Raw genomic sequence first — 15,282 nt, 5'->3', positions numbered from 1 at the left:
CCAGAAGTAAGACAAGAAGAAAGAGCGATAGACTGGCCAACTCTCTGAAAGTTAAAAGTCACTTTGGGACACAGATGCATAATAGTCAAATCCATCAGCTGTCTCCAGCTTCCATTTGGGTCTCACAATTACACCAAGTTAGTGGTGGCTCCCCGCCATTTTGTTACATGGTTCCAGGACTGGCCCTATTATTAGTCAGAGTGAGGCAGGTACCTCAGGTTGTAGATGATGTGAGTGGGGGCAGTGAGTGGCAGTGAGATTTTGGAGGCCAAAGTTGTATAGAACATGTGGTCTGCTATGTACCCCTTCAACTAGCCTGCTAGCCTCCAGAGAAGACAGGTCATACCATACATTTAAAGCACATGGTATCTCCCAAAGATTTATGGGAACTGTGGTTTGTTATGGATGCTGCGGACTTTAGCCCTGTGAAGGAGAAATTACAACGCCCAGAATTAATGGGAGAATGGGAGAATCATTTGTTCTAAAAGTGCATTAAATGTGCTTTCAATGTATGGTGTTGCATGTGACCACAGTCCTATCACCAGCTCTCAAATAAGTTTCAACTGATCAGCTTCTGATCAAAAGACTCTTGAGTCTTGTGCTCAAAACTAATCCTGCCTCCATAGCTCCTTCTTTATTGTGCCCTCAAACCCTGCACTGATTTTCAGTGGTGCTCTGCTCCCAGGAACTCCTTCACTTGATCAAGAAACCTAAGACTGAAGCCTGGCTTCAGAGTCCTCTTCGGGTGCAAAAGTGAGCAGCGCATGCAATATTGACCTTGAGATTGGCAGGCAGCACGGAACCTCAGCATAGATCACACCTGGCATGAATGTGAGGAACCTGGCCTGCCTGGGGTTGCTCAATAAAGCTGACCTGCACTTTAGGCTGCAGCGGCCAAGCCACTCACTTCAGGTTCCCAGTGCTACTGCCATGTCTGGATTTGGGTATGACCATCCAGGGCCCCAGCCCCCTGACTCTTAATCCGAATGCTTTCTTTATGCCTTGGTACATTTTGCGAGCGTTGCCACTTGTCCGCAGTGAACTGAATGCTCTGACACATGGGCACATCATCTGGCAATCCGCATGGCACCACTCCCTGCCTTTCTCAGTGCAGAAAGGGGCAGGGTCAAAACTGTACAGATTACAGATACAAATTTGCTTGCAAGGATAAAATACAATAAACTGGGAAATATTATGTATCCATTTGGTGCAAGGTACGGAGACATAGACATCTGTATATTCTGTACAAAAGTCCCAGGAGGTGTCTGGTGGATGTTGTTTGTAATAAGCTGCATGCTCAAACATGGAAAGTGCATTAAGGTCCTCTGTCCATTGTTTGATTGCTGGAGGGGATTTATCTTTCCAGTGTTGGAGGGCAAAGTTTTTCACCGCTATGTGAGCCCTTATGACCCATTTTCAGTTACTCCATTCCCTTGATCATTTGGTTTACCTTTTTCTGAACCTTTCCAAGCCTACAATATCCTTTTCAAGGTGAGGTAGCCAGCATTCCAAGTGGGGATGCACTATAGATTTGTATCATGGCGTTATGATATCATCAGTTTTATTTTCATATTCCTCTCCTAATGATCCCTAGCATGGAATTGGCCTTTTTCAAAGCTGCAGCGCACTGGCTCAACATTGTCAGTGAGCTATCTACTACAATCCCACTGTCTTATTCCTTTTTGTTCTCTTCATTTGGACAAGATTTCTATTTTGTAAGGAAGCCTTCCTGCCTCTAATAGTTCAGCTTTTTCTTTAAAACAACAACAACTCCCAAGCATTTTGGAATGATCTGACTTTCTTGATTTTGACTTTTAACTTCGGTCTCTTCATTTGGGGCAGGTTTCCTCTTCTGAAATCAAATGGGACCATGTTGGATTTTTTTGCCCATTGGTCATTTACATGTACGGTATATTTAATTTCTTAGCACTATAGTCACTGCTCCCATTTGTCCTGGCAACACTTATGTCCTGCACCAGGCCCTGCGTGCCTCTCAAGATTATGGCTGGAGTCATTGCCCCTCTGATTGCTTCCATAGTCATTTAGGGTATCTAGAAATTTTACCTCTTTCTCATGACTGCCAGTTTATTTGAGGGTAGTTGAAGTTACCCATTCCTGCAACATCTTCTCTTTGGGATGCTTCCTTGAATTCATTCTTCATCTCAAGATCTCCCTGAGCATTTTGAGTGGGGGGACAATAGCCTGTCCTCAGCACTAAATTATTATTGAAGTTTCATATTGCCACCTATAAGAATTATGTGGCAGAATCTGCCCTGCTTGGGATTTCTAGCATGATCTTAAAGGTAAAGGTAAAGGGACCCCTGACCATTAGGTCCAGTTGTGGCCGACTCTGGGGTTGCAGCGCTCATCTCGCTTTATTGGCCAAGGGAGCTTCCAGGTCATGTGGCCAGCATGACTAAGACACTTCTGGCGAACCAGAGTAGCATATGCTGTTTACCTTCCCACCAGAGCAGTACCTATTTATCTACTTGCACTTTTGACGTGCTTTCGAACTGCTAGGTTGGCAGGAGCAGGGACTGAGCAACGGGAGCTCACCCCGTCGTGGGGATTCAAACCGCCGACCTTCTGATCGGCAAGCCCTAGGCTCTGTGGTTTACATGGGTTTTACTTACCCTCTCCTCGCACATCTGCTTAACTGGCCTTGGCGCTTCATCAGCTGGGGCACCCTGTATCATTCCCCACAAGGATCATTGGACTTCTGCTGACATGCACAGCATGTTTTGTGACTGGAAATATTCTATACATCATGGGGCATCGCAACAGGGGCAAGATGACCTGAATGCTTCTTCAAGACAAGTAGCACAACAGCACAGCAGTGATCACAAAACAACAACACCCTGGTGCCAGCCCCTCTGCCCATATGCACATGTGAGTTTCTGGAGATATTACCTTTTAATGAAAATGGTTTAAACCCGCTATGCCATCAAGCAGATGGGCCGTCATTCAAAGGGATGCGGCAGGCATGAGCTAGTCCTTAGGGGTCTGAACCTATTAAGGTCAGTGTTTTAAAAAAGCAATCAAGGAAGGAAGCTTGAATGATATTATGGCAGCAGTAAAGACTGGCCTGCTTCATCAGCGCTTTCTGGTTTCTTAAATAACCTCGATGGCAAAGAGACACAGAGAGTTTAGCTCTACTAAAATCAGAGGGGAATGTGGAGGTGGGGAGACAGACTGCTCAGGGTTGTTTAAAAAACATAGATGCAAAACAACTTTGGCATGCCAGGCAAATTGTAATTGTCTGCAGATGCATCCCTCTCCACTATTCTACTTTGCTGCTATAAATTTGTGCAACCCAAAATAGCGTCGCTGCTGCCTGGCTGATTCCAACACTTCAGTGCTGCAATCCCAGAGCAATGCCTTTCTCCATTAAGCAGGCCCATGTTACACTATATTGCTACAAATGAGTACAATTTGCCTGAGATGCAGGTATTATTATTAATTGGGATTCTGCAAAGATCTTCATTTTTCTTGTATCATCAGACACATATGGTACTGAACCATATGCGCAGCACTGCTTTGTTTTTTGCTAATGCTCTTTGATGAGCTTTGCCTTGCTGTCTGTTCCTTAGGATCTGATTCCCAAATTATTATTTTCTGAATCCATTTTGTGTGTGCCTTACTCAAACACTTGTATTCAAAAGCTTTCATTCTAGGCTAATACCCATTGGCTCGTCCACATAGATGGCATTGGCATGGAAATAATCCAACATAATCACAAGACCAAAGCAACTGTGGGATGCGGATGGCGATGTGGTCTAAACCACTAAACCTCTTGGGCTTGCCGATCAGAAGGTTGGCAGTTCGAATCCCCACGACGGGATGAGCAGTTCAAAAGCACGTCAAAGTGCAAGAAGATAAATAGGTACTGCTCCAGCGGGAAGGTAAACAGCGTTTCCGTGCTCTCTTCTGGTTTCAGTGTTCCATTGCGCCAGAAGCGGCTTAGTCATGCTGGTCACATGACCCAGAAAAACTGTCTGCTGGGCAGACAAATGGCCTGTAAAGCTAGATGAGCGCTGCAATCCCAGAGTCTCCTGCAACTGGGCTTAACTGTCAGGGGTCCTTTACCTTTTAAGGCAACCGTGCAGAAAACCTGTGATGTAAAGGACATTTCCAGCCACAGGTTCCCTAGTGGAGGTTTGTCACAAGAGCAATCTAGTCCTTTCCCTGCAACCTGCACATCATTCTGGGGGTTCTCTTGCCTTCCTGAGCCAATTAGGTGGTATTGAGGGAGAGAAGGAAGAGCCCCGTTGTGCTAGTTGAATCCAACCCCATATCTAGGCTTTAAGAAAATATATTTCTCAGCAACAGAACGAGAGAGGGGGAGGGAGTCAAGAACTGATTTAAAGCAAGTTTGTTCCAGATATGCAAAGAATTAACTGGAAACTTTTGGCACTTCCAACTAGTATTGATTTTAAATATGAGTGTCAAATACAGGCAACCACAAATTGCTGCTGAATATCAATGTTAACAAAACAGAAATAGCAAACTTATAAAAATGTAATGGCAAATGGTATAATATATGGAATGTTAAATATTTAGTTAATTTATATATTTCTTCATATTTCAACAGAATAGCCATGTGATTTACATAGCCAAATGAAAACCAATAATAATAATAATAATAATAATAATAATAATAATAATAATAATAAATTTATACCCCGCCCATCTGGCTGGGTTTCCCCAGCCACTCTGGGCGGCTCACAACAGAATATTAAAAATAGAATCAAACATTAAAAACTTCCCTATACCCTTTACAATGCGAATAAAGGGTTGCATCAAACAAAGTTATCCTGTAAGCACAAGGACTTCTGTTTGCATTACAAAAACTACTTCTTGCTCTCTCCATGTGGCCCCCATGTTCTCCCAAATCTTTCCCAGGGGGTTGGAGGGGGCCCCAGAACAGACTGAGGGGCAGGGGGAGGGCAGGAAGAGGAGGTTCTATTGTACAAGTGAAAGTCCTTGTGGGATGGTCTCACTGGATAAAGCCCAATAATTCCAGTTTTTAAGTACTGTAACAATAAATATATCTAAACATGCATACATGTAAAACAACTAAGAATCATAAAATCAAAACAAATAGAAAACACCAATGTACATCAACATAACAGTAGATATTCAGTGCTATTGTCAGATACCATGCACTGTTAGATTCCAGAGTATAATATTAATAATATGTATAATTATTATTAATAAAAATTTATTATTTATACCCTGCCCATCTGGCTGGGTTTCCCCAGCCATTCTGGGTGGCTCCCAACAGAAATAATAATAATAATAAAGCTATAAAACATCAGACATTAAAAACTTCCCTAAACAGGGGGAATGTATTCTACATTCATATTTGAAGAAGATAATTTTTAACAGGATGTATGTGTTCAAAACTGAAGAATCTTCATTGTACTTTAAGCTATTTCCACATGGAATATTGGACCACTTTAGCACACTAAGCATCCAAATGCACACCAGTAGTCTAGTGTGGAAGGAGTTGCATTCTGGCAACAAAGAGAATAGTTCATGCTACCACTGCACCTCACTTTGAAATGTTATGTGCATTTACTAGATCCACATTTCACCACACCAAAAGAAGATTTCGCAGGAGAACAAGGAATCGCAAAAGATAGGAATTTCTAAAGTAGGTATGGGAAACCTGCAGCTTTCCAGATGTGATTAGACTACAACTCCCATCATCCCTGACCATTGGTCATGCTGGTGGAGAATGATGGGAGTTGGGAGTCCCACCCTGATCCAAAAATGTAACTTCCTTTAAAATAAATATAGTAGTATAAAAGTGGCTTACTGTAAATGCAAACTAGGCCCCTTTCCAAACCAATGTAAGTGTCATTACAGTAAATGAGAATCAATCTGGCTCATTTTAAGCCCCCCTCCCACCAAGAATACTGTTAAGTTTGACCCTTTGCACAATATTAGCAATAAAGTTCCATCCAATATTCTCCACGATAGGTGACTGCTTTGCGTTTGAATTACAGCAGGGTTGGGGAAGTTTCTTACAGTGTCAGCACAAATGTGAAATGTACTCTAACCCTGGCTTGTGAAGCAACTCTTTTTAAAAAAAATAAAATGAAATGAAACATGGTGCAAGTATATCCAGAATTAAAATAGAAGATCAGCAATGGAGCTACAGCAACAGTTACTCACAATAAGGCAGCCAAATTGCTCTTGGGAAAGTGTGGGTCTTTCTGACGTCACCTCTGTAGAATGGGAGCCACTGCAATGTGCTAACATTCCTCCTGGAAGCTGGAGCAATGCTGACATTGTGCAAGAGTCTTCCGTGGTCTTCCAGGATACCACATCTGTTTATTTTTGCCTTCATTTTCTTTCCACTCTCCCTGTCTACATTTCTAAAAGTCTAAACTTACTGGCTGAAGTTCAGACAATATAGAAAGAGACAAGAAAATAGATACAAGCGCTGTGTCATCACTCTTTTAACGTCACGCACAGTCAGCCACTGGAAGGGTGGGGGGAATGTTTTATGGGAACTTGAGAAAAGTTCAAGCTGCTGTCTGATTGTTCATCTGTTTCCCAAAACTATTCTTCCAGACCAGTGATATTCCGGACAGGGTTTCTCTGCTCCATGCAATATGACGCTCAGCAGCATGTATGTGTAAAAACTAGGTCAATTGCAGTTCCACTTACTATAACCCAGGGGTGGACAATCAACCTATTTGCATTCTGTGTCAGTTTCAAATACTTTCAATCATAAGTCCCTTCCATCCCATTTTCTGCAAATTTCTTTTTAAATCACACACACACACAAATCAGACTTTGTACACCCTGTCTCTTAAAATGTTGCTCCTGTAAAATATGCATTTTTCCGCATAAATATGCATATTCATATGCCTTTTAAAAAACGGCATTGAAACTTTCAGAGAAAAGTGCAATTAAGTTTGTTTACTGCACTCCAAATTGATTATAAGTCTGGCAAGTGTGAATTAGGTTGGTTCACTAAGTTTTGTGTCCCATTTTCAGCCTTTTCTGGTAATTGGTGTGCATTGAGGCTGTATGCATGTGTGCCAATTTCATTCAGCTTCCTAATGGTTGTAGAAGAACTTCACAAAAATTGCTATTTCTGTCAGTGAGATAGAGAAAAGCACAAGTGCCTTTGTAGATATAGATAGTTGATTCTTGATATCAGTACACTTAGAAGAAGCCACCACTCACCACCCACCCCAGAATCAGGGGGACCAGAAATCAACCCTTCAAAAAAGCATGGTGAGGCTATTTTAGCGTCTGCCATTCCAAGATATGGGTAAGCAATGGAGGGTATGGCTATAACAGATGTCATGTAACGGATGCTTATTTAGAAACATTTCTGTAGTAATAGTAGTAGTTGTAGTAGTAATAAAAGTAGTCTTGCTTAGTCATTAAAAAAGAAGCAAAGTTTCAGATGCACAGCTTAAAAACTAACAAATTCATTGCAGCCTAGATCATTGTGTGAGCAAGAGCCTACTTCATGACATTACTCTATTCTGAACTTAAAAATGGTAAGCGTAATGCTGGCTGTCAAAAAAAGAGGTTCAAGGCAAATTTTTAAAAATGTATTATAAACACCGACAACTGGGAAACACTGGCCTGCAAGCGCTCTATTTGGAGAACAGCCTTTACCAAAGGTGTCATGGGTTTTGAAGATGTTTGAACTCAGGACGAAAGAGAGAAATGTGCTAAGAGGAAGGCACACTTGGCAAACCCTCACCATGATCAACTCCCACCCGGAAACCTATGTCCCCAATGTGGAAGGATGTGTGGATCCAGAATTGGCCTCCACAGTCACTTATGGACTCACTTTAAAAACCATGTTTATGGAAAACAATCTTACTTGGCTACGAGTGATTGTCAAAGAAGAAGGCGGCTTCATGACATTAAACCAGGTGTGGAGAACCTTTGTCCCTCCAGATGTTGCTGAACAACAACACTCTTCATGCCTGGCCTGCTGAGGGGATTATAGTACAACAACATCTAGATGGTCAAAGGTTCTCCACACCTGCATTAAACACTCAGATTCTCCTCCGTGCTACTAGAGTACTAGAGCACAACCAGTTGTGCTAAGGCATAATGAAGGGTTTTCAGGAATACATCATTTCTGTCCAAGAAGGAATTCCCAGGCCTCTAAAATCTTTGATTACTAACCTTTAAAAGGTTGGGTTTTTAAAAAAAAGAAAAAAGAAAAAGCCAGGGGAAATGATGAATGTTAATGTAATAACTAAAGGAAAACATCTCGCCTTCAACTGCTCTTTGAATGAATCAATATTTGCTTAAGAAAAGTGTGATTAGATTATGCAATAAATCTCCCCTTTTCCAGATGAAAGAACAAATGCTACATTTGACATATTTGTTCAACATGCCTCTTGGGTTAATTTATCAATATGTGATAAAAATTGATTTGGGGATATCTGTGAGGTTGTGCTGCATTGGGGAATGCTTCATAGAACAGCAGAGTGAAAGGGGAACCTACAAAGTTACTTGCAATAAAACAGGAACTTCCTTCCCATTTAACTCATATAATCCAGAGGAAGAGGAAGATACAGCCACATAAAAACATATGAAAGCAGAGAATGGCATGGAGCTTTGTTTATATACTGACCTGAGAAGAGTTGCACATCACAGAGAATGGTAGAGTTGTCAGATGACATTCTGTGGACCGAAAAATGAGATGATCCAAATTATGACAAATAACAAGCAGAAAATATGGAGTAATAAACAACATAATGACAGATATGTCTGCAGAACAGGTAATGGGCTAGTTTATTTGGGCAAGTAGGCTGTACTACATTTTAAAGTTAAGGCAAGAGAAGGTACTCTTTTCCTCATTATTTTGCTTTATATGAACCATTGCATACTTCTGAACTAGAGACGGAAAACAAAACAAAAACAATGCCGGTTGTAGACTATGTATATTGACCAGAAAATGTGCATATTGCCCAAACAAGATGTGCATATTCCCCAAAGCCTGTTAGGGATTATGCATAATGGCCAGAGAATGTACAAAATACAGCTGAGATATGCACTTTCTTCAACACTTACAGGGATTGTGCATATTGGGCAGAGAATGTACACAATTCATTCAATATACACACATTCCCTAAGGTAGTTAGGAGTATCAATATGGAGCCTTGGGATACATTCTTTAACAGATGTGAGGAAGGAAAATATTCATTGAGCAAGCTTCTTCACTCAGTATAATTCCATTTCACAGCAGCTGAACAATTTCATCTTACAATACAACTATTAACAGAGTCACCCTTGAGGGCGATGCATAGGAATGACTGTCCCTGGCCCCAGGCTTTGTGGGGTCCTTTGCTTTGTGAGACACATTTTGGGAAGGCATGCCTGGCACTTGTGGGAATGGCCAGCAGCCCCTCTGCCTGCCTGGCCCTGCTGCCTCCTGCCCTCCCACTGAGGCTCTCCAACTTCTCCCTTTCTAGAGCAATGTCTCCGTGACGCTGCTACCACTAAAGCAGTGGCAAAAAAGTAAGCCAAGAAGGAGGAGGAGGGGGCACTGCCATCACCATTGCCATGAAGAGATAATGAAGAGGCACACTGTGTGATTTGCTCTGGGCCTCACATACACCCCAGGGAGGGCCCTTGGAGGAGCCCAATTTAGGTCAGAGGTTGGCAAGCACATGGACCAGGAGCTGTGTCCAGAAGGCTACATTGTTTTGCTTATGCAAAATGCATTTCCTGCTTTTCTCCTCCAAAAAGGAGTCCCTCAGAGATGCTTTCCAAATATCAAAACAAGCATCTCAACAATGACTCGTCATTAAAACACAATTACCAGACTCAAAGCAAGAGCAAAATTCCACTCTGTGCTAAGAGAAGCAGCAAAGAACTTGTTGAGATCGTCTTTCATTAACCTTATGGCTGAGAGTCAGAAAGGAAATATATAAAATACATTGCTCATATTAATCAGGATCTGCCTCTGGCCTCTTCAAATCCCTGCTTATTCTCACCACTGAAGGGACGAGACAATGTCTAGGTATCAATGCCAGGTATCTGATGTGAATTCTACAGCCAATCCCTTCCTGATTAACTCAGGCATTGGAGAAGCTATCCCAGCATTCACTCTGTCTTGTCATTGTCCTGTCTCTTCATTGAATCCCCTCCCCCCCTTTCTCCATCACAAAGATGGACGCTCTGCAGTGGGCCACTTCCCTGTTTGGTGGGGAGGCTGGCTGCCGTCCTACCTGCCGGTCACTGCTGGCAGAATAAAAAAAATGCTGCTGAAAGTGGCAAAGATTATGCAACAGATTATGCATCAGAGAAAGAATGTGTTCCCTCATCTCTCTACCAAATCCCCATACATCACAGTGACTCAGAGCAGCTCCCCCAGCAGGGAGAAATTCAGACACCCAGTGCACTTTCTGACAAATTCCTCTGCAATAATAGATGGGATTCAGTTCTGAGACACTGCAGCTCAATGGCAATACAATACCCCTTTGCCATCTCATAACAATTAGTTCTGGGACCCAATCATAATCTAATTTTCATAGGATGATTTCCCTTCTGCCATAAAAGGGAAGAAGCAACCTTGGCAGCTCCATCCCCTGTTTTCCTCCTGCTTTTTTATGTTGTTTATTTGCTTCCTCTAACCTTTCTAGATGTGATAAATCATGGAAATTTAATTTGGAGATCATATCCCTGGCTGTGAAAACAGACAAGGTTAGCCCTCCACTTGTTCTCCCCCTCCTCACTAATCATGTAACAGTCCTGCCTTCCAATTTGGCTGAAACTTTTTGCAGTCTAACGGTGCCAAATTCAGTTCCATGAGGTGCTCGGGTCTCTTCTCTGAATGCTTACAAATGGCACACTGGCCTTTGGCCAAACCTCTCTCGCTGCTGTGTGAGGGTAATCAGACATAATCCACGTGCTCTCCTAAGCCCCTGTGTTGCAACTGGAACCACTTTAGGGACTCCCAACCCTAGGAAACGCCAGAGTCAAAAGGTCAGGAGTCTGGTGCCCTCCCAATTTTTTGGAATCTACAGATCCCATCACCCACAGCCAGCACAGCTGACTCACTGCCTACCTGGAGCACACTGAGACCACAGCTGTGCTATGCTCTTGCTTCTTTCTCTTACCATCAGTCATGCCACCAGCACAGCAGACAATAAAAAACCTGAAACAACTCTAGCCCATCACCTCATCTACCTGCTAGGTGAAATTCACTGGAGACCCTCAAGAATGGTTGCTGTCAAAGGAAAGCAGCTGGTTGCAACAAATACAGTTCAGTGGTACCTTGGATTAAGTAGTTAACTCGTTCCGGAGGTCCGTACTTAACCTGAAACTGTTCTTAACCTGAAGCACCACTTTAGCTAATGGGGCCTCCTGCTGCTGCCGCACCGCCGGAGCACGATTTCTGTTCTCATCCTGAAGTAAAGCTCTTAACCTGAAGCACTATTTCTGGGTTAGCAGAGTCTGTAACCTGAAGCCTATGTAACCTGAAGCCTATGTAACCCAAGGTACCACTGTACTTCATGATGGTTAACCTCATTCCTAGCATTATTTAGTAGTGCTGTGTACCAGATTTGACTGAATCCTGAGTTGAACCAGGCCAAATAGTCTTATTCCTGCCATCCGCTGCTCCCTCCCAAACATATACTTAATTAGGATGGGAGCTCCCTGGGTTGACCCAGCTTGGACTGGCCCTGAGTTGACCTCATATGAGGGCCTGAGTGGTCCCTGAGTCAGGTCAGGAGGGCTATACACAACCCTATTATTTAGTAAGAGTAATCACAGAGCCAGAGACTAAGACATAATGTTATGTGTTTCCTATTTGATTTCTGCTAATGGGTTGCCCTGAGGCAATACCTGGTCATAGCTTGGATGTGAAAGAGGAGGGTGGATAGCTATTGATGTGGTGGGGATGTGTCTCTATGAGAGGTAAGATGGTCCAAGGAGGCCTAGAATATTGTCAAAAGTGTGACTCATCCTTATTCACCCCTCTCTTAACCAAGGGGAAGAAGAAGGTAAATGTGAGTGGAGAACAGTAGGCACAGCAAATGTATTCATCCTATTTGCACATTTCCTCTAGTGAAGATTAACCTTTCAAAGGTTACATTTTTTTACAGCTATATACTGTACTATAGTGTATTGATTAGTATATCCAACACCCTGAACATAAACTCCATCCTTTCAGCCCATTATTGAATTAGAGCAAATGCAGAGAAACTTAGAACACAGGGTTTATATATATATATATGTGTGTGTGTGTGTGTGTGTGTGTGTGTAGTTTTTACATACAGTTCCAAAAGAATAAATAAAAATTAAAAGGGGGGGAAATGAAAACAAAACCACAACCAAACAGGGACACAACACAAGACATCTAGACACTTCCTTTCCTCTCCTTCTTTGGTGTCCTTTCTTTTCCCTCTCTCCCACATATTCTAAGTTACCAGAAACTTAGAACACAGTTGTAAATATGTGCATATAAGGCATTTAAAGCTGAACCCAACTGAAGCATGAATTTCACCTAAAGAAAATCCCAACATTCCATAAAATACACATACATTTGGTGACTGATTGAGGGAGAGGCAGAAAGTAAAGCACAACAATGTTTGTCCAGAGAAAGGACCGGAGGCATCACTCTCACTCTGATTTGGCTTCATGGTGTCATCACACCGCCAAATCTGATTGGCTGTTGATAATATGATGTGACCACATAGCTTGAATTTCCACGAGAGGAATTGTTATTAAAAATTAAATGCAGAAAAGGTTCAGATAAAGAAAAGCAATTGTGAACAGGAAGTTGACAGCAAATGAGAAAGAAAATCAGGTGTGGTTGAAATCCCACTCCCCAAAAAACCAAGTCTCTCTCTCTCTCACACACACACACACACACACACACACACACAAAAACACACAATTTCCGAAAATTGGGCTTAGTCCAATTGAGGATTGTGGTTCTAGCTCCAGTGAGCTAGCTTTTCTTCTTGCACTCCACCTATCTGGCTCCCAAACAGAAAGTCATATAAAGTGTGACAGATGATTGACAGCTATAGTCACATATTTATAGATTCAGCTACAGCCTTTGTCTCTTGAGAGAACACCCTGAATGGATTTCTAGAGGGATCGGTCAGAGCTGTTCAGAATAGATGAGCTGGTTGACTCGAACACTTACTTTGAATTTACATTTACCTCTTCCCATCCCCCGATAATCCGCTAAAGGCGTATTACAAACTTTATTTTTAAAGAATCAAAATTGCATATTCTTAGGAACAGAACTGCAGAGTAGCTGAACGGCATCCATTTCAATCCCTTGAGGCAAGATCTTCTCTAACAACAACAAAAAACATACAAAAAGTCCAAACAAATGAGTCCATATCAGCAAGAGTACTATATACTAGGCTGCAAGCAAACAGCAGGAACAAGGAAAACCCATCTGCCAGAGCTGCCTGAAGAGTAAAAAATGAAATGCATTTAGTGAAACAAATCCAGATGTCTCTGGCTTCATGCTACAGGGGAACAGGGAGGAGGTGACCACTTCCAGGAACACTTCCCAAACTCATGCCTTGAGCTTTGAGGCACCAGGCTAAGACATACATCTTTGCCCAGGCTTTTGGTCTTTAACTCGGATCATATGGTGGCATGATTCATGGCCTGTTTCTACTCTTCACCTTCTAGTAGGGTGGGGTAGGATTTGTCCATTTTAGTTGTCTCACTGGATGGAGAAAAAGATGACTGTAGACTTTTTAAATAGTAGGTGATGAATAAATATTACCGTATTGGCCCAAATATAAGCCATACCCGCAAATAAGCCACACCTTTAAAATTCAAGGGGGGGGGGGGAGAAAAAAAGACAATACCTGAATATAAGCCGCTCCCTTAAAATTGTGTTTTATGCTGGTGCTGGTGGTCCTAGGAGCTATGCGCTGGCATGGCGCCTGCCATCTTGCCACACCGGAAGTTCCGTAAAAGCCAATTTTTGTAAGGTTGTGACTTTGTAAAGCCGCACTTTAAGTTTTCACAGTCGGAATTTGGAAAAAAAGTGTGGCCTATATTCAGGCCAATACAGTTTTATCTATCTATCTATCTATCTATCTATCTATCTATCTATCTATCATCTATCTATCTATCATCACCATCATCATTAAGTCATCATCTGGGAGAATACTGGTTCCCTGTGTGAAATAGGATGAGCTATACCAAAGCAGAGTCCATGACTGAAGCTTTCAAAAAAGGAATATTTTCCAAGTCAGAGGTGAGCATACTTCAGATCCCTGTGGGATCTACTTTCTTTTTAAGAACCACCAATGGAATCCAAGCATGGAATAATGATGCTGGAGTATATACCATGAAATTCAGCGCTTTTGGACACATGTTCAGCCTAAGATTTTGTTTTTCATACCAGAAATGAGCTCACAGTCCTTTCACACAAAACTTTCCTGATTCCAGCAACCTAAGCAGGGAGGAGATGAGATCCTTTTTTATTGCTAATGTGAAAAGTATTGGCAGTCAGGAACAACTGTGGACCTACTGCAAATCATCCAGAGATCCTGTCTTTTGCCCACCTCTGCTGTAAGGAGCACAAAAAATCATGTTTTTAGGAGTGGGGGAGGGGGAGAGATTCAAGGGAAAACAAAAATGATTTGATATATTTAATTAGGGTTAAAGCCAATTAGATGATTAGTTGATTAACACAATATTAGGGTTGCAACAATTAGTTGATCATCATTATATTCATCAGCTACCAATTTGTTGATTACGATATTCCCAAGCTCAATCTTCTGTATGTTTTCTCTGCTGAGTTTGGTGGTACTTACTCCCATGTAAGCACAAGCAAAAACAGCAAGCCCATTTGGAACTATGGAGTGGCAATTTATTTGTTAAATTTTCGAGCTGCTTAATAATCAGCACAGCTTACAGAAAAAGGAATAATAAAATGTAAAGGTAATTTTAAAAATTAAAGGTACACTTGCTATCCCTATGGAGGCTATTTGCATTCTGGTATGTTATTATAGTCTGGACTGGAAATCAAAGCTTTAAGGATGGGCCTTGCTCCTGAAAAGAGATGGTAGCTTTTTGATTGTTATTTTGTTTTTGTTTATATAAAGGTTTTCTTAAGATGTCAACTTATTTGAATTTTAACTTATTGATCCATTAAAAAGCAGATCAACTAAATCTAAGTTTGATCAGCAGCAGGGGTAAGGGAGTTTTTCAACCCAAAGGCTGCATTCTGACATAATCTTCTGGGGGTTCCACGCCAGTGGCTGTAAAAGTGACAACGGTGACTTTTGCCTTTGTACAAGA

General features: G+C 41.9%; 1 long non-coding RNA gene across 4 annotated transcripts in view; it reads right to left on the bottom strand.

Annotated features, from left to right (window-relative positions):
• The window catches only part of LOC128407988 (uncharacterized), a 173,063-nt gene that overhangs the window by 85,205 nt on the left and 72,576 nt on the right, over window positions 1-15,282 (bottom strand). For all 4 annotated transcript variants that reach the window (XR_008328946.1, XR_008328945.1, XR_008328947.1 and 1 more), the window contains exon 2: window positions 8,624-8,673. This is a non-coding gene — a long non-coding RNA (uncharacterized LOC128407988). The remainder of the gene's footprint in view (window positions 1-8,623; window positions 8,674-15,282) is intronic.

The sequence above is a fragment of the Podarcis raffonei genome, chromosome 2, assembly GCF_027172205.1.
Source record: "Podarcis raffonei isolate rPodRaf1 chromosome 2, rPodRaf1.pri, whole genome shotgun sequence".
NCBI lineage: Eukaryota > Metazoa > Chordata > Lepidosauria > Squamata > Lacertidae > Podarcis > Podarcis raffonei.
The sequence above is the reverse complement of the archived record's forward strand: the minus strand, read 5'-3'. Positions and strand labels throughout refer to the sequence as shown.